A 23,612-nucleotide genomic window follows, 5' to 3' on the forward strand; every position below is an offset into this window, starting at 1 on the left:
CTCTCTTACACTCAAGTCACGGATCTAGTAGCCCGGAGCTGAATTTGATGAAGACAGTATGATAGATAAGAAATTTCAAGTACAGGTAACACTAAAAACAGGGAGAAAACTAAGGACTATAACATTTTTACTACTATAACTGGTGACTCTTCCCAGAATACAAACAGATTATCAAACCAGACTCTTCAAGATAAAATAAACCATCAGTGTGCACTTATCACTCAGAGGAGGCAGCCTGCTCCCCACATAGTGGAACAAGAAAACACAGGAACTACTGTCATCTCAGGCAACCAATTTGGGTATGGTCTGTTACACAGACAATCAAGAACATAAACATGTAATATTTTATTATTTGAGAATTTCTTTTTTCCATTTTTATTGGTTATTTTATATATCCACATTTCAAATGTTATCCTCCTTCCCAGTTTCCCCTCCAGAAACTCCATATCCTATGCCTCCATGAAGGTGCTCCCCCACCCACACACCCACTCCCTCCAACCTCCTGCCCCGGCATTCCCCTACACTGGGGCATCCAACCTTCACAGGACCAAAGGCTTCTCTTCCCATTGATGCCCTACAAGGCCATTCTCTGCTATATATGCAATTGGAGCCATGGGTCCTTCCATGTGTACTCTTTGGTTGGTAGTTTAGTCCCTGGGAGCTCTGGGGTATCTGGTTGGTGATTATTGTTGTTCTTCCTATGGAGTTAAACCCCCTCAGCTACCTCAGTCCTTCCTTTAAATCCTACATTGTAGACCCCATTCTCAGTCCAATGGTTTGCTGCAAATATGCGCCTCTGTATTTGTCAGGCTCTAGCAGAGCCTTTCAGGAGATGGCTATATCAGCAAGCAACTCTTGGCATCCCCAGTAGTGTCTGGTTCCCCTTGTGTGGCAGTCTCTAGATGGCCTTTCCTTCAGTCTCTACTCCATAATTCCTCCTTTGAGTATTTTGTTCCCTCTTCTAAAAAAAGTACTGAAGCATCTACACTTTGGTCTTTCTTCTTCTTGAGCTTCATGTGGTCTATGAATTGTATCCTTGGTATTCCAAGCTTTTGCGTTATCACTGAGTGCATATTGTGTGTGTGCTTTTTTTTATTTTTTTATTTTTTATTTTTTTTTTTTTTTTGTATTTTTTTATTAACTTGAGTATTTCTTATGTACATTTGGCAAACATCCCCTTCCTCCCCCCCCCCTTCCTTATGGGTGTTCCCCTCCCCACCCTCCCCCCATTGCCGCCCTCCCCCCGACAGTCTAGTTCACTGGGGGGTTCAGTCTTAGCAGGACCCAGGGCTTCCCCTTCCACTGGTGCTCTTACTAGGATATTCATTGCTACCTACGAGGTCAGAGTCCAGGGTCAGTCCATGTATAGTCTTTAGGTAGTGGCTTAGTCCCTGGAAGCTCTGGTTGCTTGGCATTGTTGTACATATGGAGTCTCAAGCCCCTTCAAGCTCTTCCAGTTCATTCTCTGATTCCTTCAACGGGGGTCCCGTTCTCAGTTCAGTGGTTTGCTGCTGGCATTCGCCTCTGTATTTGCTGTATTCTGGCTGTGTCTCTCAGGTTCGATCTACATCCGGCTCCTGTCGGTCTGCACTTCTTTGCTTCATCCATCTTGTCTAATTGGGTGGCTCTATATGTATGGGCCACATGTGGGGCAGGCTCTGAATGGGTGTTCCTTCAGTCTCTGTTTTAATCTTTGCCTCTCTCTTCCCTGCCAAGGGTATTCTTGTTCCCTTTTAAAGAAGGAGTGAAGCCTTCACATTTTGATCATCCGCCTTGAGTTTCATTTGTTCTAGGCCACTAGGGTAATTCAAGCATTTGGGCTAATAGCCACTTATCAGTGAGTGCATACCATGTATGTCTTTCTGTGATTGGGTTAGCTCACCAGAATGATATTTTCCAGTTCCAACCATTTGCCTAATTTCATAAAGTCGTTGTTTTTGATAGCTGAGTAATATTCCATTGTGTAGATGTACCACATTTTCTGTATCCATTCCTCTGTTGAAGGGCATCTGGGTTCTTTCCAGCTTCTGGCTATTATAAATAAGGCTGCGATGAACATAGTGGAGCACGGTCTTTTTTATATGTTGGGGCATCTTTTGGGTATATGCCCAAGAGAGGTATAGCTGGATCCTCAGGCAGTTCAATGTCCAATTTTCTGAGAAACCTCCAGACTGATTTCCAGAATGGTTGTACCAGTCTGCAACCCCACCAACAATGGAGGAGTGTTCTCTTTCTCCGCATCCTCGCCAGCATTTGCTGTCACCTGAGTTTTTGATCTTAGCCATTCTCACTGGTGTGAGGTGAAATCTCAGGGTTGTTTTGATTTGCATTTCCCTGATGACTAAAGATGTTGAACATTTCTTTAGGTGTTTCTCAGCCATTCGGCATTCCTCAGCTGTGAATTCTTTGTTTAGCTCTGAACCCCATTTTTTAATAGGGTTATTTGTCTCCCTGCGGTCTAACTTTTTGAGTTCTTTGTATATTTTGGATATAAGGCCTCTATCTGTTGTAGGATTGGTAAAGATCTTTTCCCAATCTGTTGGTTGCCGTTTTGTCCTGACCACAGTGTCCTTTGCCTTACAGAAGCTTTGTAGTTTTATGAGATCCCATTTGTCCATTCTTGATCTTAGAGCATAAGCCATTGGTGTTTTGTTCAGGAAATTTTTCCAGTGCCCATGTGTTCCAGATGCTTCCTAGTTTTTCTTCTATTAGTTTGAGTGTGTCTGGTTTGATGTGGAGGTCCTTGATCCACTTGGACTTAAGCTTTGTACAGGGTGATAAGCATGGATCGATCTGCATTCTTCTACATGTTGACCTCCAGTTGAACCAGCACCATTTGCTGAAAATGCTATCTTTTTCCATTGGATGGATTTGGCTCCTTTGTCAAAAAAATCAAGTGACCATAGGTGTGTGGGTTCATTTCTGGGTCTTCAATTCTATTCCATTGGTCTATCTGTCTGTCTCTGTACCAATACCATGCAGTTTTTTATCACAATTGCTCTGTAATACTGCTTGAGTTCAGGGATAGCGATTCCCCCAGAAGTCCTTTTATTGTTGAGCATAGTTTTAGCTATCCTGGGTTTTTTGTTATTCCAGATGAATTTGCAAATTGTTCTGTCTAACTCTTTGAAGAATTGGATTGGTATTTTGATGGGGATTGCATTGAATCTGTAGATCGCTTTTGGCAGAATGGCCATTTTTACTATATTAATCCTGCCAATCCATGAGCATGGGAGATCTTTCCATCTTCTGAGGTCTTCTTCAATTTCTTTCTTCAGAGTCTTGAAGTTCTTGTTGTACAAATCTTTTTACTTGCTTGGTTAAAAAGTCACACCGAGGTACTTTTATATTATTTGGGTCTATTATGAAGGGTGTCGTTTTTCTAATTTCTTTCTCGGCTTGTTTCTCTTTTGTGTAGAGGAAGGCTACTGATTTATTTGAGTTAATTTTATACCCAGCCACTTTGCTGAAGTTGTTTATCAGCTTTAGTAGTTCTCTGGTGGAACTTTGGGATCACTTAAATATACTATCATATCATCTGCAAATAGTGATATTTTGACTTCTTCTTTTCCGATCTGTATCCCTTTGATCTCCTTTTGTTGTCTGATTGCTCTGGCTAGAACTTCAAGAACTATATTGAATAAGTAGGGAGAGAGTGGGCAGCCTTGTCTAGTCCCTGATTTTAGTGGGATTGCTTCAAGTTTCTCTCCATTTAGTTTAATGTTAGCCACTGGTTTGCTGTATATGGCTTTTACTATGTTTAGGTATGGGCCTTGGATTCCTATTCTTTCCAGGACTTTTTATCATGAAGGGGTGTTGAATTTTGTCAAATGCTTTTCAGCATCTAATGAAATGATCATGTGGTTTTGTTCTTTCAGTTTGTTTATATAATGGATCACGTTGATGGTTTTCCAGATATTAAACCATCCCTGCATGCCTGGGATGAAGCCTATTTGATCATGGTGGATGATTGTTTTGATGTGCTCTTGGATTCGATTTCCCAGAATTTGATTGAGTATTTTTGCGTCGATATCCATAAGGGAAATTGGTCTGAAGTTCTCTTTCTTTGTTGGGTCTTTGTGTGGTTTACGTATAAGAGTAATTGTGGCTTCATAGAAGGAGTTCGGTAGTGCTCCATCTGTTTCAATTTTGTGGAATAGTTTGGATAATATTGGTATGAGGTCTTCTATGAAGGTCTGATAGAATTCTGCACTAAACCCATCTGGACCTGGGCTCTTTTTGGTTGGGAGACCTTTAATGACTGCTTCTATTTCCTTAGGAGTTATGGGGTTGTTTAACTGGTTTATCTGTTCCTGATTTAACTTCGGTACCTGGTATCTGTCTAGGAAATTGTCCATTTCCTGCAGATTTTCAAGTTTTGTTGAGTATAGGCTTTTATAGTAAGATCTGATGATATTTTGAATTTCCTCTGAATCTGTAGTTATGTCTCCTTTTCATTTCTGATTTTGTTAATTTGGACACACTCTCTGTGTCCTCTCGTTAGTCTGGCTAAGGGTTTATCTATCTTGTTGATTTTCTCAAAGAACCAACTTTTGGTTCTGTTGATTCTTTCTATGGTCCTTTTGTTTCTACTTGGTTGATTTGGCTCTGAGTTTGATTATTTCCTGCCTTCTACTCCTCCTGGGTGTATTTGCTTCTTTTGTTCTAGAGCTTTTAGGTGTGCTGTCAAGCTGCTGACATATGCTCTTTCCTGTTTCTTTCTGCAGGCACTCAAGCCGCTATGAGTTTTCCTCTTAGCACAGCTTTCATCGTGTCCCATAAGTTTGGGTATGTTGTACTTTCATTTTCATTAAATTCTAAAAAGTTTTTAATTTCTTTCTTTATTTCTTCCTTGACCAGGTTATCATTGAGTAGAGCATTGTTCAATTTCCACGTATATGTGGGCATTCTTCCTTTATTGTTATTGAAGACCAGCTTTAGCAGTGGTGTTCTGATAGTATGCATAGGATTATTTCTATCTTTCTGTATATGTTGAGGCCCGTTTTTTGACCAATTATATGGTCAATTTTGGAGAAAGTACCATGAGGAGCTGAGAAGAAGGTATATCCTTTTGCATTAGGGTAGAACGTTCTATAAATATCCGTTAAGTCCATTTGGCTCATGACTTCTCTTAGTCTGTCTACGTCTCTGTTTAATTTCTGTTTCCATGATCTGTCCATTGATGAGAGTGGGGTGTTGAAGTCTCCTACTATTATTGTGTGAGGTGCAATGTGTGTTTTGAGCTTTAGTAAGGTTTCTTTTACGTATGTAGGTGCCCTTGTATTTGGGGCATAGATATTTAGGATTGAGAGTTCATCTTGGTGGATTTTTCCTTTGATAAATATAAAGTGTCCTTCCTTATCTTTTTTGATGACTTTTAGTTGAAAATTGACTTTATTTGATATTAGAATGGCTACTCCAGCTTGCTTCTTCCGACCATTTGCCTGGAAAGTTGTTTTCCAACCTTTCACTCTGAGGTAGTGTCTGTCTTTGTCTCTGAGGTGTGTTTCCTGTAGGCAGCAGAATGCAGGGTCCTCGTTGCGTATCCAGTTTGTTAATCTATGTCTTTTTATTGGGGAGTTGAGGCCATTGATGTTGAGAGATATTAAGGAATAGTGATTATTGCTTCCTGTTATATTCATACGTGGATGTGTTATGTTTGTGTGCTTTTCTTCTCTTTGTTTTGTTGCCAAAACGATTAGTTTCTTGCCTCTTCTTGGGTATAGCTTGCCTCCTTATGTTGGGCTTTACCATTTATTATCCTTTGTAGTGCTGGATTTGTAGAAGATATTGTGTAAATTTGGTTTTGTCATGGAATATCTTGGTTTCTCCATCTATGTTAATTGAGAGTTTTGCAGGATACAGTAGCCTGGGCTGGCATTTGTGTTCTCTTAGGGTCTGTATGACATCAGTCCAGGATCTTCTGGCCTTCATAGTTTCTGGCTTAAAAGTCTGGGTGTGATTCTGATAGGTCTGCCTTTATATGTTACTTGACCTTTTTTCCTTACTGCTTTTAATATTCTTTCCTTATTTTTGTCGCGTTTGGTGTTTTGACTATTATGTGACGGAGTGTTTCTTTTCTGGTCCAATCTATTTGGAGTTCTGTAGGCTTCTTGTATGCCTATGGGTATCTCTTTTTAGGTTAGGGAAGTTTTCTTCTATGATTTTGTTGAAGATATGTACTGGTCCTTTGAGCTGGGAGTCTTCACTCTCTTCTATACCTATTATCCTTAGGTTTGATCTTCTCATTGAGTCCTGGATTTCCTGTATGTTTTGGACCAGTAGCTTTTTCCGCTTTACATTATCTTTGACAGTTGAGTCAATGATTTCTATGGAATCTTCTGCTCCTGAGATTTCTCTTCCATCTCTTGTATTCTGTTGGTAAAGCTTGTATCTACAGCTCCTTGTCTCTTCTTTTGGTTTTCTATATCCAGGGTTGTTTCCATGTGTTCTTTCTTGATTGCTTCTATTTCCATTTTTAATTCCTTCCACTGTTTGATTGTGTTTTCCTTTAATTCTTTCAGGATTTTTGTGTCTCCTCTGTATGGGCTTCTACTTGTTTATTTATGTTTTCCTGGAATTCTTTCATGCATTTTTTGCGATTCCTCTCTGTAGGCTTCTACTTGTTCTCTAAGGGAGTTCATCATGTCTTTCTTGAAGTTCTCCAGCATCATGATCAAATATGATTTTGAATCTAGATCTTGCTTTTCTGGTGTGTTTGGATATTCCATGTTTGTTTTGATGGGAGAATTGGGCTCCGGTGGTGCCATGTAGTCTTGGTTTCTGTTGCTTGGGTTCCTGCGCTTGCCTCTCGCCATCAAATTATCTCTAGTGTTACTTTGTTCTGCTATTTCTGACAGTGGCTAAACTGTCCTATAGGCCTGTGTGTCAGGAGTGCTGTAGACCTGTTTTCCTCTCTTTCAGTCAGTTATGGGGACAGAGTGTTCTGCTTTCGGGCGTGTAGTTTTTCCTTTCTACAGGTCTTCAGCTGTTCCTGTGGACCTGTGCCTTGAGTTCACCAGGCAGGTCACTTGCAGCAGAAAAGTTGGTCTTACCTGTGGCCCCGAGGCTCAAGTTCGCTCGCGGGGTTCTGCCCACGGGCTCTCTGCGGTGGCAGCAACCAGGAAGATCTGTGCCGCCCCTTCCGGGAGCCTCCGTGCACCAGGGGGTTCCAGATGGATTCTGGTGCTTTCCTCTGGAATCAGTAATGTATGCAGAGAGCAGTCTCTTCTGGTTTCGCAGGCGTGTCTGCCTCTCTGAAGGTTTAGCTCTCCCTCCCACGGGATTTGGGTGCAGAGAACTGTTTACCTGGTCTGTTTCCTTCAGGTTCCGGCGGTGTCTCAGGCAGGGCTCCTGCTGCTCCTGGGCCCTCCCCCACAGGAACCCAGAGGCCTTGTACAGTTTCCTCTTGGGTCAGGGATGTGGGCAGGGGTGGGCAGTGTTGGTGGTCTCTTCCGCTCTGCAGCCTCAGGAGTGCCCACCCGACCAGGCAGTAAGGTATCTCTCCCACGGGTTCTGGGAGCAGAGAGCTGCTGCGGGCCGGGATCCGCGGGTGTGGGATTTTTTTATCTTCTAGTTGCATCCATTTGCCTATGAATTTCATGAAGTTTTTAATAGCTGAGTAGTACTCCGTTGTGTAAATGAACCACATTTTCTGCATCCATTCCTCTGTTGAAGGACATCTGGGTTCGTTTCAGTTTCTGTCTACTATAAATAAGGCTGCTATCAACATAGTGGAGAATATGTCCTTGTGACATGTTGGAGCATCTTTTGGGTATATGCCCAGGACTGGTATAACTGCGTCCTCAGGAAGTACTATGTTCAATTTTCTGAGGAACTGTCAGACTGATTTCCAGAGTGGTTGTACCAGCTTACAATCCCACCAAAATATGTGTATATAAAATATTTAATCAAATTTATTCATTTATTTATTATTTATTTATCTATTTATTTTCAAGAGGTCACCTATTTCACACACATGCATACGAATCAGGTGCATGGGAGTTAGTTCTCTGCTTCTATTACATATGTCTTAGGGATCAAGCTCACATTATCAGGCAAGGTAGCAAGTGTTTTTTTTAAGTGTACCATTCCACAAATGTCACTGTAAACTACTTAACTGATAATTATACATTTTAAGATCACAGTTTCAACATTATAATAGTATACATATTTTGAAATTAATTTATTCTATGCTTAATGTTTCTCAGTGGCCCCGATAGTTCCTTCCTGTCTCCCTTCTTTTCTTTTTTCTATTTTTCATTCTTTTTTGTTAGTGCAATTGAATTCACAGCCTTCTTGACAGAAGGTAGTTAAGTACCCAGATTTTTCCTTACTTCTTTATATTTTTGCAATAATTGTTATTCCTGGTTTACCTATGTCTCCTTGAACTCTGTATAAGCTCAATGGGTGAAGAATTTTGATATTCTATTCATGCCAGCATTTTCAGTAGATAATAACAGCTGTTGTGCTCTAGGCTTAGAGATCATTGGAGAATTACATTTGTACTTAGTTGCTATTGAAAATATCAACAAAGGTGAGCATACATATAATGGAAAATATGCACAAAATTCATGAAGATTTTATTTGAATTTATTGAATAGTAGAATAAATGTGGGTGATGTCTTCCTTTTATATAAAAGCTTGCATTCTTAAATTTATATATTAGCACATTCATTTGTCTTTATGTTTTCACCCTTGGGTCATATTTAAGTTCCATTAATTTTTCTTCCTATTTTATGTCTGAAGTATCATTCAATAGTTCTAATGAACAGTATACTCTTTTCATGAAATAGTGGTTCTCAGTTCTACCTGTTCAGTGCTGTGGGAGTCTTTTGTCCTATTTCAATTCTTTTCCCCATCAATTCTACATTTTATGAGCTCTTAAATATTTTTTCCTGACCTCGCTAGGCTTTTTAAAAGCTATTGAATTAATAACATCCAAATTTACTGTGCTGTTTGCTCCATTTTGATCATTAATGAAGATGTACAACAAGAACCATTTTCTAGCCTTTTGTCATATTTCTTGATTTGCCATCCTCAGCCAGTTATCCTGGCCACTAATCGAGTCCAATTTGGAAAGATGCCCTTAAAATACCTGATTTCAAGTTTGTTATTCTCGACACACATTTTTCTGGGTGCAATGATGTTAAGGCAAAAAATTCTCAGAACGTATTCCCAAGAAAATAAGATAGAAACTCAGAAAGAGAAGGAATAGGATAAAGCATCGCTGCACCTGATCCTAATATCATTATTGTCTATGAAATAAAGAAATTTCATCTGACTGGAGTCAGGCAATTCTCTCCTTGACACATGGCTTCTTAAATGAAAAAAAAGAAAGAAATAAACTAGTCAGGCAGAGTTGATGTGGATAAAATCAATTTGGGGGACGACTGAGATGACTTGGACTTAACTCTGTGCATGCTTTTTCCTGTTACTGTTCTGGTTCTCAGATCCAGAGGATCACACTATACAGAACCTCTCTAGTTGGGGGTTCTAGTCTAGCATTCCGTGACATTTACTCTGGTGAGGCTCCAGAACACATCATAGATTCTTTCTTTCCTTTTGTTCGAATTTACTGCTGTTATAATACAGTTGTATATTTGGAGCATGGGGACTTCCCCCCCTGGAAGTCATTTTGGATTATATAAGCATAATAATCCAACTCTAAAAGCAAAGTGGCATGTGATTAAAATGTATAAACTGTTGTACAATGACATGACACACTTTGCCTTGGTGAACTTCAGTAAAATCATGGTTGACAGTCACTTCTTCAAGTGATACAAAAACTTCTTGTGATAATTTGTCAGGAATCCAAATAGATAGGTCTCCCATTGTCTTAGTCTCATATACCAAAGAGTTAATAATGATTTCTTTATTTTTACAATCGATTTATAATTCAAATATTTAAAAGGTCCATATTTAATAATGATGAAATATTTTGTCCATATAAGGGCAGAAAGCTCATGAAGCATTTGCTCCACCATCACCTAATAAAGCATCCATATCCACATCCACATCCACATCCACATCCACATCCACATCCACATCCACATCCACATCCACATCCACATCCACATCCACATCCACATCCACATCCACATCCACATCCACATCCGTGTCCACATCTGCATCTGCAGTCACTTTCCCTATTACCACTTACCATAATGTAAGCTGGTAGATGTTTAAATTAGTCTCACATGAAGAATCAGAAATGGCCACGAGAGAAAACATAAAATCACTGGAGTGGACTATTTCAATCGTATCCTGCGCTCTTGCGTATCTCAGGTACTCCCTCTTGGGCCTCTTCTTCCTATAGTACATCCACTGGGCTGCAGTTCTTTGAATCCTCCTTGGAGGAAAGCGTAAGCTCTGAAACCCTAACTGAACAGCAAGTAGAAGTATTATTTTTCTATTATGTTCATTGCCATGTGATCCCATTCAAAGAATTGCTCTGCAATTTCTTGCAGGTATTCTCAGGTGTGTCCTTCTCCTGCCATTTGGATTCTCCACCCAGGCACACATAGATAGCCTTATGAGTTGTTCTCTCCCATGTAGATAAACAATCTACATCCAGACACAGGTCTTTCCACCTGTCTGACTTTTCCTTTCATTCAGGTCCTAATTACAATTTCACCTCTTAACAAAGAACTACAATGTTTCCCAAGATGAAGATTCATTCACTTTGCACTATACACTGAGTTCCATCCCAGCAGTTGCACGGCACTTCCAAACTCCCCAGCAATGGCGACCATCTAATACCTCTCTGCATTACTCTGAACCTTCTCAAAGCCTGCTATGGCTCGATTCCAGGTCCAAGTTCCATTTGTAGAAATTCAGCTGACCTATCACTTATTGGTAGACACCAACGGAGGACCACATCTCACGACAATGTGCACCAAATTAATATCTTAGATTCTTGAGAAAGGGTATGAATTTAAGTTTCTCATAAAAATAAATAAGCTAAAGCAAGATCATTACATTTGGATGCATTTTTGTATGACTGGAGTCCCTGAATGGATTGGCGAAGACATAGACATGAACAGAAGAGCATTTGAAGATATGAGGGAAAGAGGCAACACGTGAACCAGAATGAAGTCGCAGGAGACAGCAGCCTGGTAACCTCTGGACCTCAGAATCCCAATAACAAATACAACTGACTTTGTTGTTAATTCACCTAGACTATATAACTTTGTCATGTATACTTTGAAAACATTTAAACAAAAATGTCAGTCCATTGCACAGAGACATGAAGTAAACCATAAGGATCACTTTAAATAAAACTCAACATCTTCAGACTATCAAAATATTTGAAATCTACTGGGTATGACCTGAGACATTTCCGTGTGCTCTGTTGCAGTCTCATGGCATACTCTAAGGCCCATTACGTAATACAAAATTGGACACTAAAAATAACAGAAATCTTAAAGGACTCACTCCTATATGCAAATTTCTTAAAGAACAAAGATGCTCATAGTTAAGGCACTAACAAAAATTATGACCAAGTTTCACAGCTGGATTAATTAGTTTTCTGTTGCTGTGGGAGACTACCCCCGAGATAATCCCCTGAGAGGATGAAAGGGTCTCAGAGGTGAAACAATTCATCATGTTAGGAGAGCCATGGCCGTAGGAAAATGAGGCTGGCCTGGTGGTCATGAAGCAAACTGATTACATCTCATCTGTACACAGGAAACAAGAGGGTGGGGAAGAACAGGAAATGAATCTAGGCTATAAAACCTCAAATCCAATGTTCGTTGATGGTAATGCACTTTCTCAAGCAGGTTTCTACCTGCTAAAGGTCCAACAACCATCCCAAATAGGGCCACCAACTGGGTGTTTAAATACCAAGCCTAAGACAGGCATTTCCACTCCACCCTCCTTAGCAGTTCCATGAACACCTTCATTTGCACACAGCATCACTGCTACTCTATGCTGTGTAAAGTCCTGATTTCTGCTGAGAGCAAAGCCATGAAGTTTTTAGTCTCCTGGCTTGTTAATTTTTGAAACTTGAATCCAAAACAGAGAACTCAACAGCTTTGGTATTAGTGTCACTCGTCTAAACTTCCTTACCTGATTCTCCAGACCGGTCCAGCATAGTGAATTCCGCAGTGGTTCCTCAGATCACCCAAATAGCCACTGGACACAATAAATACACGTTTCTGCCAGTTTTAATATTTGTTTCTTAAATCATTTTACAAATGCCCAGGCTTCGCTTTAACCTGATCACTTGCAAACATTAATGTCCTGAGGGAAAAATCAATATAAACCAGTTTTCCAATCTACAAATTACACTGACATCATTTGCTGTTTTCAAAGTATTCAGGAGGCAATTAGCATAAACTAGTCTATCCACTGATTGTCTATCTATATATATATTGATGGTGAGAGCTTTTCTTGCGTGACCTTTAACCAAGGGATTAGGCTACAATGTATGCTGAGATTCAGATATAAGTTTAAGTGTTAATAACACCAAAATACACCAATCTGTGTGAGAAAATTCAATTTAATTATATATCCCCATGCCACTGCAGAGCCTGCATTATCCCATGAATATTTTAATGAATATTTTATAGTTTCCTCTTAATATCTTCAAGCAGCAAATGATATTTCACTCTGTGTGTTTATTTAGTGGACAACTATTTAAATAAGCAATTTCTGGTCTACTCTCCAATTTTAACAACATTTTATTATACTTTAAGACTCATAAAATTGAGAGACATGAATCTCTCCAGCTCTGAGAAACTTAGCTTATATATGACATTCCTCGATTAAGTATATCATTATGCCCTGGTTCATTTAACCATATATAATCCGTCCACGACCAATAGTATTGAGGGAAGTATTTATAATTCACTTTGAAACATCCTAAACTATGGTATTGGGTAAAAGTGACTCTTTCATATATGTTAGAGAAATAAATGACTAACATGTTGGGAAAACATAGATGAAGAATGGAAGGGAAAGATAATTCACTCACTCCATGACTTCTCTATTGAAATCAGGTTATGTGATCAAAGACTCTGACTCCAGGATCACTCTTTCCTAAGTAAATTAAGGCAGGAGAGGAAACATACATAACTTAATATAGGAGGTGTATAATGGAGTCAGTACATGAATGTTGTCAACAACTGTTTTTCTTCTCTTGTTCTGTTTTGTTTTTCTCATGGGAAATGATACAGACCCTGTTTAGGCATTCATTCTTTGAAGGTTGAATTTTTAACAGCTTTGGAAGCCAAGTAGACATGTCTTGAAGCCTGAATGTGTTATTGCTGACTGTATCCTTATCACTTTAAAAAATTAGTTATTTTTGTATTATGGACATTGGCAATTTGACTGCATGTCTGTCTGTGTGAGGGTGTCAGATCAACTGGAGCAGGAGTTGAACATATAGAGACAAATCCCAGGGCCCCACATTCACATGCATGGGAAATATCTCTAGAGGTTATAGTTACTCTAACTTCCACTAAATATCAAATGACGATGACACATTTTAGATGATATGTTCACGGGTAAAGATTAGTAGAAAGGGTAACATAAGGAGCTTCCAATCTTAGAAAAAAACTAAGATTTTTAAGATGTAAAATTCTAAATTTCTGAAAGTATTGGTTAAATTTAAATGTACAAAATATGAAAAGTACAGAAAGTTGCTGATAAACACACACACACACACACATACACACATACACACACACACCATTATAAGAAAAAATAACAAACGAAAGTCATGAATTCTTCTCCAATTTAATAATTTTCCTAATGTAAATAAAAGTATTCCACACCAACTCACTGTTCAAAGGAGGTTGGTTCCCCCTGTCAGCAAGTCTAAAGTTGAAATTAACACGTTTTAACTCATACTCTGTGGGTGTATTATGAGCCAGAATCATGTTTCACTAACAACCATCTACATATTTCAAGTTCATATGCTTCTCCAAGAGGTGCTTAAGACCCTATGCTTCACTCACTGCATTTTGCATGTTACTTCTGTGGTAGGTATCTGGTGTGTTCCTGCCCACGTGTTCTGAGTTGCACTGAAGCCTAGTATCTCAAGTCTAAAGCAAGTTTTAGGTATCAGAATTTCTACCAGATGAGGGTAGAATCAACTCGGTCAATTGCCTCCACCCTCTTTGCTCCGATATGAAAGAGCACAATCAGTGACGGTCAGTAATTGTCCCTGTGCTAGATTTCATTCAGGAATAGGAAAATTATTCCCCTTTCCTTCAAAGAAGAACAATTCCATTTTAGCTACACAGCCAACATCTTTATTCAAAATACAGGCTGGAATTAACAAGCCAAGGTAACCTCATTGCTCTAAACCTTCATCTTGTCATTTTTACTGTATCCCCTCACCCCTGCAATAGCCCTGTCCCTTGCTCCCTCATTTCATACCCTCTCTTTCCCCACTTCCTGTGGAAATCTTTCAAAAACACAAGCGTGTATTTGAACAAAGGGACCCTCTAGTGGCTGTTTTCCAGCAAACCCCACAAGGTACCTTCACAGAATGCAACATTTATCTCAAAGTTAAGGGACAGGGCTGCTTTCCGTTTCCTGTAAGTAAGGAATGAACTAACTGAACAGTGTGTTCTCTTGCTCCCTGCCTGGTAATAGTGCCTATCTCTTATCTTTATCAGACAACATGGCGATGCTCTTTAGTCTGCTGTCTTTACAACTGTGCCGATATGGCAAAAAAAATGCAGCTTTGTAGAAATAAACACACACATCACCACCTACTCTAAAAAGTGTCTCCTTGTATTTCTTGTTGCCCCTTGGAGAACAGATAGTGCCAAAATAATAAATGAAGTGGGCGATTTAGTTATTGAACCTGAGAAAGACTCATGGTGTGAATCCTTCCCCTTGAGAGGATTTGCTGAGTAGCATCAGGCAAGCTATTTCCTGACAACTCTGGCGCTAAAGCTTAAATGGAAATTAAGTGTTTCAGAACCATCCAGGTAGATGACTCATGGCAAAGCTACCATTCTCCTGTGAAATACCGGCTTCTGTGGAGGCCTTTGTTCAGAATTGAAAATGAGAGCAGGTGAGAGCCCAGTATTGTGGAGTGGCCTCATTTCAAACTAGCTGCTCTTTGGAGCTAGCTGCCTAGGGAGATTGCATCTTGGTTTTTAATGAGTTAATTAATTCCAGGCGGTCCTGATCCCTTTTTAGAAAAAAATGCTTGCCCAAGTATGTAAGCCCTGGTATTACAAAGAATCACAGTAATATGGTGAAGACTGAGTATGGAGACTGGGGGATGTGGTGATTGCTCATTTATAAAAAAATAAAATCTAACTTATACTCAGCTAAAACTTTAACAGAACATATTGATACTACCCACTAAAAGTCCAATGGTTAGCACAGCCCTTTGAATGTCTGACTTAAGATGCGCAGGTCTAGGAGTCTCCCAATCTTTTACTTCTCTCCGAAGGCACAAAGAGGAGTGTTATAATTTCAGACTTGAGTGCCCCTCTGTTTCAAACAGAGCAAGGTAGAATATCTCCTTTGTGAAGGCTTCAGCAAGCTTCATAATCACTCCTTGACTCCAATCAAGGAAAAGGAGGTTGCACAGGCATGCAGAACGGAATAAAGCATTTACAAAGTGATACATCACCATGGAGCAGAGCGGGACAGGACACAAAAGTAAATTGGAAAGAAGCTGGGCTATAGGCCGCACTCCAGACGAATTATTCCAGAATTGCTTGGCTCCCATACAGATATCACCATTTTCTAAAACTCCCCACTTGATTCCAATACATAGCCATGCCTGGAAATATTCTTCATAGGCATAAAGTCTTCCTTCTTCAACCATCTTCTGTCTACTATGCCTGCCAACTCCTTGAACAGGTACCTATCCTCAGTCCTTTGGACATACTTCGGAGAAGTGAGTCCATTAATACAGATGGAACATTATACATTGTTGCTTTCATATATGGTCCACAAGGCTTGCCTCTCAGATACGCGAAAACAACAATGGTAAGCCTAACTATTAAACAAACCTGCCTAGTCAGTCATAGATTGTTCTCAATGATCTCGTTAATCCTCTCAATAATGACAACGCATTGCCTTTTTCACTTCTCACTTAGTCCTAAATTTTGAAGCTCATATATCTCGACATTTTGTGTTTGTATGTATGTGAAGGTGGGCATACATGTACCTTTGTTTCATTTTGATTTGTTTTTCTCTTGTTTTTCACCATCCAAGTCAGATAATGAAGGTTCAAATCTTCAAACCTATCCAATGGTTTAAATGGTTCTTGAAGCCATCTATGATTGATTAATCCTGCCAATCCATGAGCACAGGAGGTCTTTCCATCTTCTGAGATCTTCTTCAATTTCTTTCTTCAGAGACTTGAAGTTCTTGTCATACAGATCTTTCACTTGCTTGATCAGAGTCACGCTAAGGTATTTTATATTACTTGGGACTGTTGTTTAGGGTGTCATTTCCCTAATTTCTTTCTCAGCCTGTTTATCCTTTCGGTAGGGGAAGGCTACTGATTTGTTTGAGTTAAACTTATATCCAGTCACTTTGCTGAAGTTGTTTATCATGTTTAGGAGTTCTCTGGAGGAACTTTTGGGGTCACTTAAATATACTATCATATCATCTGCAAATAGTGATATTTTGACTTCTTCCTTTCCAATTTGTACCCCTTTGACCTCCTTTTGTTGTCTGATTGCTCTGGCTAGAACTTTGAGTACTATATTGAATAGGTAGGGAGAGAGTGGGCAGCCTTATGTAGTCTCTGATTTTAGTGGGATTGCTTGAAATTTTCTCTCCATTTAGTTTGTTGTTGGCTATTGGTTTGCTGTCTATGGCTTTTACTATGTTTATGTATGGGCCTTGAATTCCTGATCTTTCCAGGAATTTTATCATGAAGGGGTGTTGAATTTTGCCAAATGTTTTCTCAGCATCTAATGAGATGAACATATGTTTTTTCCCCTTTGAATTTGTTTACACAGTGGATTAAGTTAATGGATTTCTATATATTGAACCATTCTTGCATTCCTGGGATGAAGCCTACTTGATCGTGATGATCGTTTTGATGTGTTCTTGGATTAGGTTTGTGAGAGTTTTATTGGATATTTTTGATTCGATATTCATACCGGAAATTGGTCTGAAGTTGTCTTTCTTTGTAGGGTCTTCGTGTGCTTTGGTATAAGCTTAATTGTGGCTTCATAGAAGGAGTCGGGCAGTGCTCCCTCTGTTTCTATTTTGTGAAATAACTTAGACAGTTTTGGTATTAGGTCTTCTATGAAGGTCTGATAGAATTCTGCACTAAACCCATTTGGTCCTGGGCTTTTTATTGGGAGACTTTTAACTGCTTCTATTTCTTTAGGAGTTATGGGACTGTTTAGATGGTTTATCTCATCCTGGTTTAACTTTGGTACCTAGTATCTGTCTAGAAAATTGTCCGTTTCCCCCAGATTTTCGAGGTTTGTTGGGTACAGGCTTTTGATGTGGGACCTGATGATTTTTTAATTTCCTCAGATTCTGTTGTTATGTCTCCCTTTTCATTTCTGTTTTTGTTAATTTGTACACACTCTCTGTGTCCTCTCGTTAGTCTGGCTAAGGGTTTATCTATCTTGTTGATTGTCTCAAAGAACCAGCTCCTAGTTTTGCTGATTCTTTGTATAGTTCTTTTTGTTTTAATTTGGTTGATTTCAGCCCTGAGTTGAATCAGCCTTTGTTATTTCCTGCTATCTACTCCTCTTGGGTGTATTTGCTTCCTTTTGTTCTAGAGCTTTTAGTTGTGCTGTCAAGCTGATGATGTATGCCATCTACAGTTTCTTTTTGGAGGCACTCATATCTGTGTGTTTTCCTCTTAGCAATGCTTTCTTTGTGTCCCACAAGTTTGGGTATGGTGTGCCTTCATTTTCATTAAATTCTAAAAAGTCTTTAATTTTTTTTATTTCTTCCTTGACCAAATTATCATTGAATAGAATGTTGTTCAACTTCCATGTATATGTGGACTTTCTGTCATTTTTTTCATTATTGAAGACCACCCTTAATCCATGATGATCTGATAGAATGCATGGGATTATTTCAATTGTTTTATATCTGTTGAGACCTATTTTGTGACCTATTATATGGGCAATTTTGGAGAAGGTACCATGAGGTGCTGAGCAGAAGGTATGTTCTTTCTTTCTTTCTTTCTTTCTTTCTTTCTTTCTTTCTTTCTTTCTTTCTTTTTTGGATGAAATATTCTATAGATATCTCTTAAATCCATTTGGTTAATAACTTCTGTTAGTTTCTCTGTGTCTCTGTTTAGTTTCTGTTTCTATGATCTGTCCATGGATGTGAGTGTGGTATTGAAATCTCTAACTATTATTGCATGAGATGCAATGTGTGCTTTGAGCTTTAGTAAGGTTTCTTTTATGAATGTATGTGCCTTGTATTTGGGGTGTAGATATTCAGGACTGAAAGTTCCATCTTGGTGGATTTTTCCTTTGATGAATATGAAGTGTCCTTCCTTATTTTTTTTTTTGGTAACTTTTGATCGAAAGTCGATTTTATTCAATATTATAATGGCTATTCCAGCTTGTTTCTTGGGACCATTTGCTTCAAAAATTGCTCCTTGGTTCCTGTGTCCAGAGAACTTCAAGTGGGTTCCTCTTGAGCCAGGAATGTGAACAGAATTAGTGATCTCTGTGCACTCAAGATTGTCCTCACTTCCGAGAGTTCAGCTCTCTCCCCAAGGAATCTGTATACAGAGAGTTAGGGGACAGGCTTAACTCCAGGGTCAGGAGAAAACCAGAAGGATCCAGTCCCATACTGCTTCTGGGTTTCTGAGGGGTCTCGGTGGGTCCCTTGGAGCAGAAGAAATGGCCTTGCCTCTGTTTTCTTGTGAATCAGAGCTCCTAGATACTGGTTCGCAGAGACTGCAAGGATCCTGTCCCAAACTGCTCCTAGGTTCCTGTGTCCAGAGGACTTCAGGAGTAGTCCTCTTGTATCAGGAATGTGAGCAGAAGTGGTGGTCTTCCCTGTGCTCTCAGGATTGTCCTCACTTCTGAGAGTCTTGCTTTCTCCCTATGGGATCTGGGTACAAAGAGCTGTGGGACTGGGTCAGCTCTGGCTGCAGGTGGAAACTGTATCTTGTCCCAGACTGCTCCTGGGTTCCTGCGTCCTGAGGGCTCCAGGCATGTCCCTAGGAGCAGAAGTGGTGGTCTTACTTCTCCTCTCTGGTATGTCAGCACTCCCTGACTGCTCCTAGTATCTTGTGTCAGATAGAAAGTTTGAATCAATGAAAATTTTTTGTAAAATTCCAAGAGGACATTACACAGTTGTGGTTAAAGTGCTGGGAAAATTTCTTTCTGTGGTTAGAAATCCCTGATTCTATTTAACACAATGGAGAATCATACTTTATAATAAGAGTATCTGTTATAAAATATATAAAAAAGAAATCAAATTATATGTTGAGAACCAGATGTCATATCAACAACAACGGATAACTCATATCACGTTTACTCAGAGAAATGGGATGACACACTTTCTATTCTTCACATCTAGTGTTCTGTCCTGAAAACACTTTTATTAATCTGATGAATTTGTCATAATTTAAAATTCCAAATCAATGTATTTTTATCTACAATTAAACTTTCCATTGCAACCTTTGACCCAGCACAACATAGTCATCATTTCTTCACACCATAACTGTATGTTTTCTGTTCTCAAATACCATCTTGAAGACTGTCACTCTGCATAGCTGACTATCACTGTGCTTAGCTAATGCTAATAATTAGGAAGTGTTGTGCCATCTGTGAAAGATTAACCAGCTATATGAGTTTTTTGAGATTTTCCACAAGAAAGAATTGTGTATTTTCACATAATTATTTATTCATTTAACTTTATGTGTGTCAAAATTAAGTTAGAATTGTTGATTATTTGTGTTATAAATACAACGTGGTTTCTGGTCTAAATGCTCAAATGTTGCTCATTAAGGAACAATTTAGCTTCTCATTGATTCAGAATCCCCATTTATGATGGTCACATATTTTGTTACTACTACTAAAATATTTCTTGAACCATTTTAATTTTCTGATACAACTATAACTGTTATGTGGATTTATGTTGCAAGCTTAGAAAACGCCAATTTCTCAAGGATTTCCCATTGCTTTACTGGACAATAATTTTAGAAATCCAATTCTGAACATTAAGTGTGTCTGTGGTTAATAGGGTTTTGTTCTAGTGAAGCTATATAAAATATCTTTCATCTACTTGTCTGTCATCTATATAGCTGTCAAACAATCTATCTATCTAAAAGTGGCATATGCACATATCAATAAATTTTTTTCTTGTGTCTTCTTTTTTCTCTCTCCATCTTTATTAAATTGGGTATTACTTATTTACATTTCAATTGTTATTCCCTTTCCGGTTTCCAGGCCAACATCCCCCTAAACCCCTCTCCCCCCCCTTCTATATGGGTGTTCTCCTCCCCATCCTCCCCCCATTACCGCCCTCCCCCCAACAATCACATTCACTGGGGGTTCAGTCTTGGCAGGACCAAGGGCTTCCCCTTCCACTGGTGCCCTTACTAGGCTATTCATTTCTACCTATGAGGTTGGAGCTCAGGGTCAGTCCATGTATAGTCAATAAACATGTTTATATATTGCTTTTGGTGTATCTAGCTTATGATATATATATGATATATATATATCATATATATATAACATGATGTATGATCTGTTCAGATACAGGCCATTTCCATACATATTGTCATAAGCTGTTCCTCTAATTCAGCTGCCACCCCTTCTTCAACAGTGAAAAATCTTATTGTTCTTGTGATATATGTCATTATCACATCCATTATGCATTGCTAAGTACTTCCAGAATTATTAACACATACCCCAAAGAAAGCACTCTTATTACTTGGAGCACCTAGAAACCTTTCTTTTTGCAATTAGTCTTCTATCCCACTGGCTTCCAGGTCTGTCTACTCCTACAAATGACTTCCCACTTCATTCTGTGATGTTTATCCCACATATATGATAGGCTTGGAATTTTTTGTCAAATTCTGCTTTCTGTCATGTAATTCAGCTCAACTCCTGTAAGTTTTTTGCTTGCATTTATTGGTATATTACTTGTACCTCATGTTATATGTTCTGGCTCTACAGTCTCAACATGATGAAAATCTTGAGTTCTAGGTCTTCCCTATGAATTACCTGACTGTTATTTTTTTCCCCAAACCATTTCAAGACTACTGGGGAACCGTGTTGTCTTCATTGGATGGTCGCATGCTCTTTGAAGTCTTATATATGTCATAGAGGATAATTAATTGTGTAACTGAATGCTGGCTTGTTTCACTTAACATTGTGGATGTAGATTAGGCTATATCTTTTCATGGGTTGAATGAGTCACTTTCCCCCCAAATAAAGATGCCGTGAACGTCATGTAGAAAATTATTGCCAGCATACTGTTCAATCAGTCAGATCAATGTGTAGAACATTAATTTACAGACAAGAAAATTATTTTAATCCTTTCTGAAGCTGTCAATTGCTTTGCAGTGTGGCTGCACCACTGTTCGTCCCTACCAGGGAAAGACAGGAGTTTCTGATTTTACCTAGGCTAACAATTGTTGTTGACAGCTCTTTGAAAATTGTGCCTCTCTATTACAATGATCTAGTGTCACTCTTGGTTTAATTTACTATTCTTTAATCACAAATCATATTCGGTATCTTTCATGTCATTTTTCATCTGCATGCTATCAGAGACATTCATAGATTCATCCAATTTTATGGAATTACTTCTTTTCTTATTGCTGATTTTTAAGAATCCATTGTCTGGTTTAGTATTTTTAGACTATTATTTCACAATTGTTTTTGACATAGTCTAAAACATGGGTTTTGTATTCCCTTATAATTATCTATCCTTACCATCATCTATTCACTTTATTATATGATGGCATAGTTTCTGTGTAATTATTCATGCATTTAGAGCTTGTTAATCTATTAAAATTAAAAAAGTAAAACTCAAGTGTATAACTTTTCTACTAAGTATCATATTCTTTTATGTTATAGGAGATTTCTTTCACATAGTTATATTTAAATGGCTTTAGATGAATTATGGTAGTTTTATTCAGAGTTTAAAGTGGAGCAGAGGAAATCAGTTGACACACTAACAAGGGTGAATGAGCATAGAAAATGTCCCTGGAAGTAACCAGAGGAAAAAACACCTTTACTCAAATAGTGAATTCTCAAATTCTCAGTTAGATCAGAGAGGGAGAGAGAGAGGGGGGAGAAGAAGGGGGAGAGACAGACAGAATATGGTCCAAGTGTGAGAGACATGAAGTGATCACCGTGATTAGAAGACACTTCTTCAGTACCTTTAGACTGTGCTTCTGGACTATTAATATTAGAGATGAGCTGCTCATTTGACCAAAATGCTTGGTCTAAATGTTTTCATAAAGTATTTTTCCACTGTATTTTTTACAAATATTTCCATTCGCAAATATCACAAATATATTCTCATAGTCTAATTCCAAGCAAGGAACTTGTCATTTTCAGCGTACTCTGAAGAGAAAACTATGAAAAAACCCACAAAATTTCACAATACCATAAAAAAATATCAAATGAGCATAAGCCACAATCAAGTGTTTTACAATTGTTCGAGTGAGGAACATTTTCAATTCTTTAAAGTAATGTTAATTCCCAGGAATTTCTGTCTCCAACCAGCCACTGAGCATCGCTGACATCAAATGCAGCAGCTATACCATGCTTCATTATCCTGGGCTCCTTACAGTTTATAGGGTGTTTTATAAGAAATATTAAAGATTTCTCAAATAAATTGGACATTACTTAGTAGTTGGAAACTCTGAAAAAAATTTAAAAGATAATAAAAAATAAATCAGTCTTACATGTATATAATTAAAGAAGGGGGAATTTTCACTCAGAAGCAGTAATATTTGAAGGAAGAGTATGTTAGAATGTTTCAGAATTAGGGAAAAACATACATCCAAGCATTCCAAGATGTTCCCTTCTTGAAGAAAAAATTATTTGAGAGAAAAAATTGAGAATAAATGAGAAGAAAGAAAAAGAACATAGATGTCAAATTCGTGCCTAAAAAATCTGAGCAAATCTGAAATGACAATAAAAAAACATTCCTTTCCAGACTGCCTAGGTTTCTACTTTAATTTTGAGAATTACTCAGTAACTACTTCTGTATTCTCTGAATTCTGCTTCACTAGTCTCACAAGAAGACATTTTAAAAATAAAAATGGATTTTCACTTTACACAATTATGTTTCTTGGTAACCATTCTGGCTATTCCAAATTGTGCTTTATAAAACCTGAATTTGGAAAATTGTGTTTTCACATGGAAACACTCGTTCTGTGATATGAACCTAATTTTCCTTATGGCCAACTCATCTCTGATATTGGGGACCTTGGTTGTCCCTGGTGGATCTTGAGGAAGAGGCTTAAGTCTTTAGGCTGCAATATAGATTTTACTGAGCTTCTGGTCATATATGTTCTTGGTAGAGTTTATAGAGAACAGAATGGGTCTCAAGCACTCTAGGCTACATATCTGCTCTGTTCAGGCCTCTGTGCATTCTTTAGTCAAGGCTTACAACACCAAATAGCTGTGCTTGGATGTTACCACTTCCTTCCACATTCCTCCTTTTATTTCATGGCA

The sequence above is a fragment of the Rattus rattus genome, chromosome 7, assembly GCF_011064425.1.
Source record: "Rattus rattus isolate New Zealand chromosome 7, Rrattus_CSIRO_v1, whole genome shotgun sequence".
In the NCBI taxonomy this organism is placed as follows: Eukaryota; Metazoa; Chordata; class Mammalia; order Rodentia; family Muridae; genus Rattus; species Rattus rattus.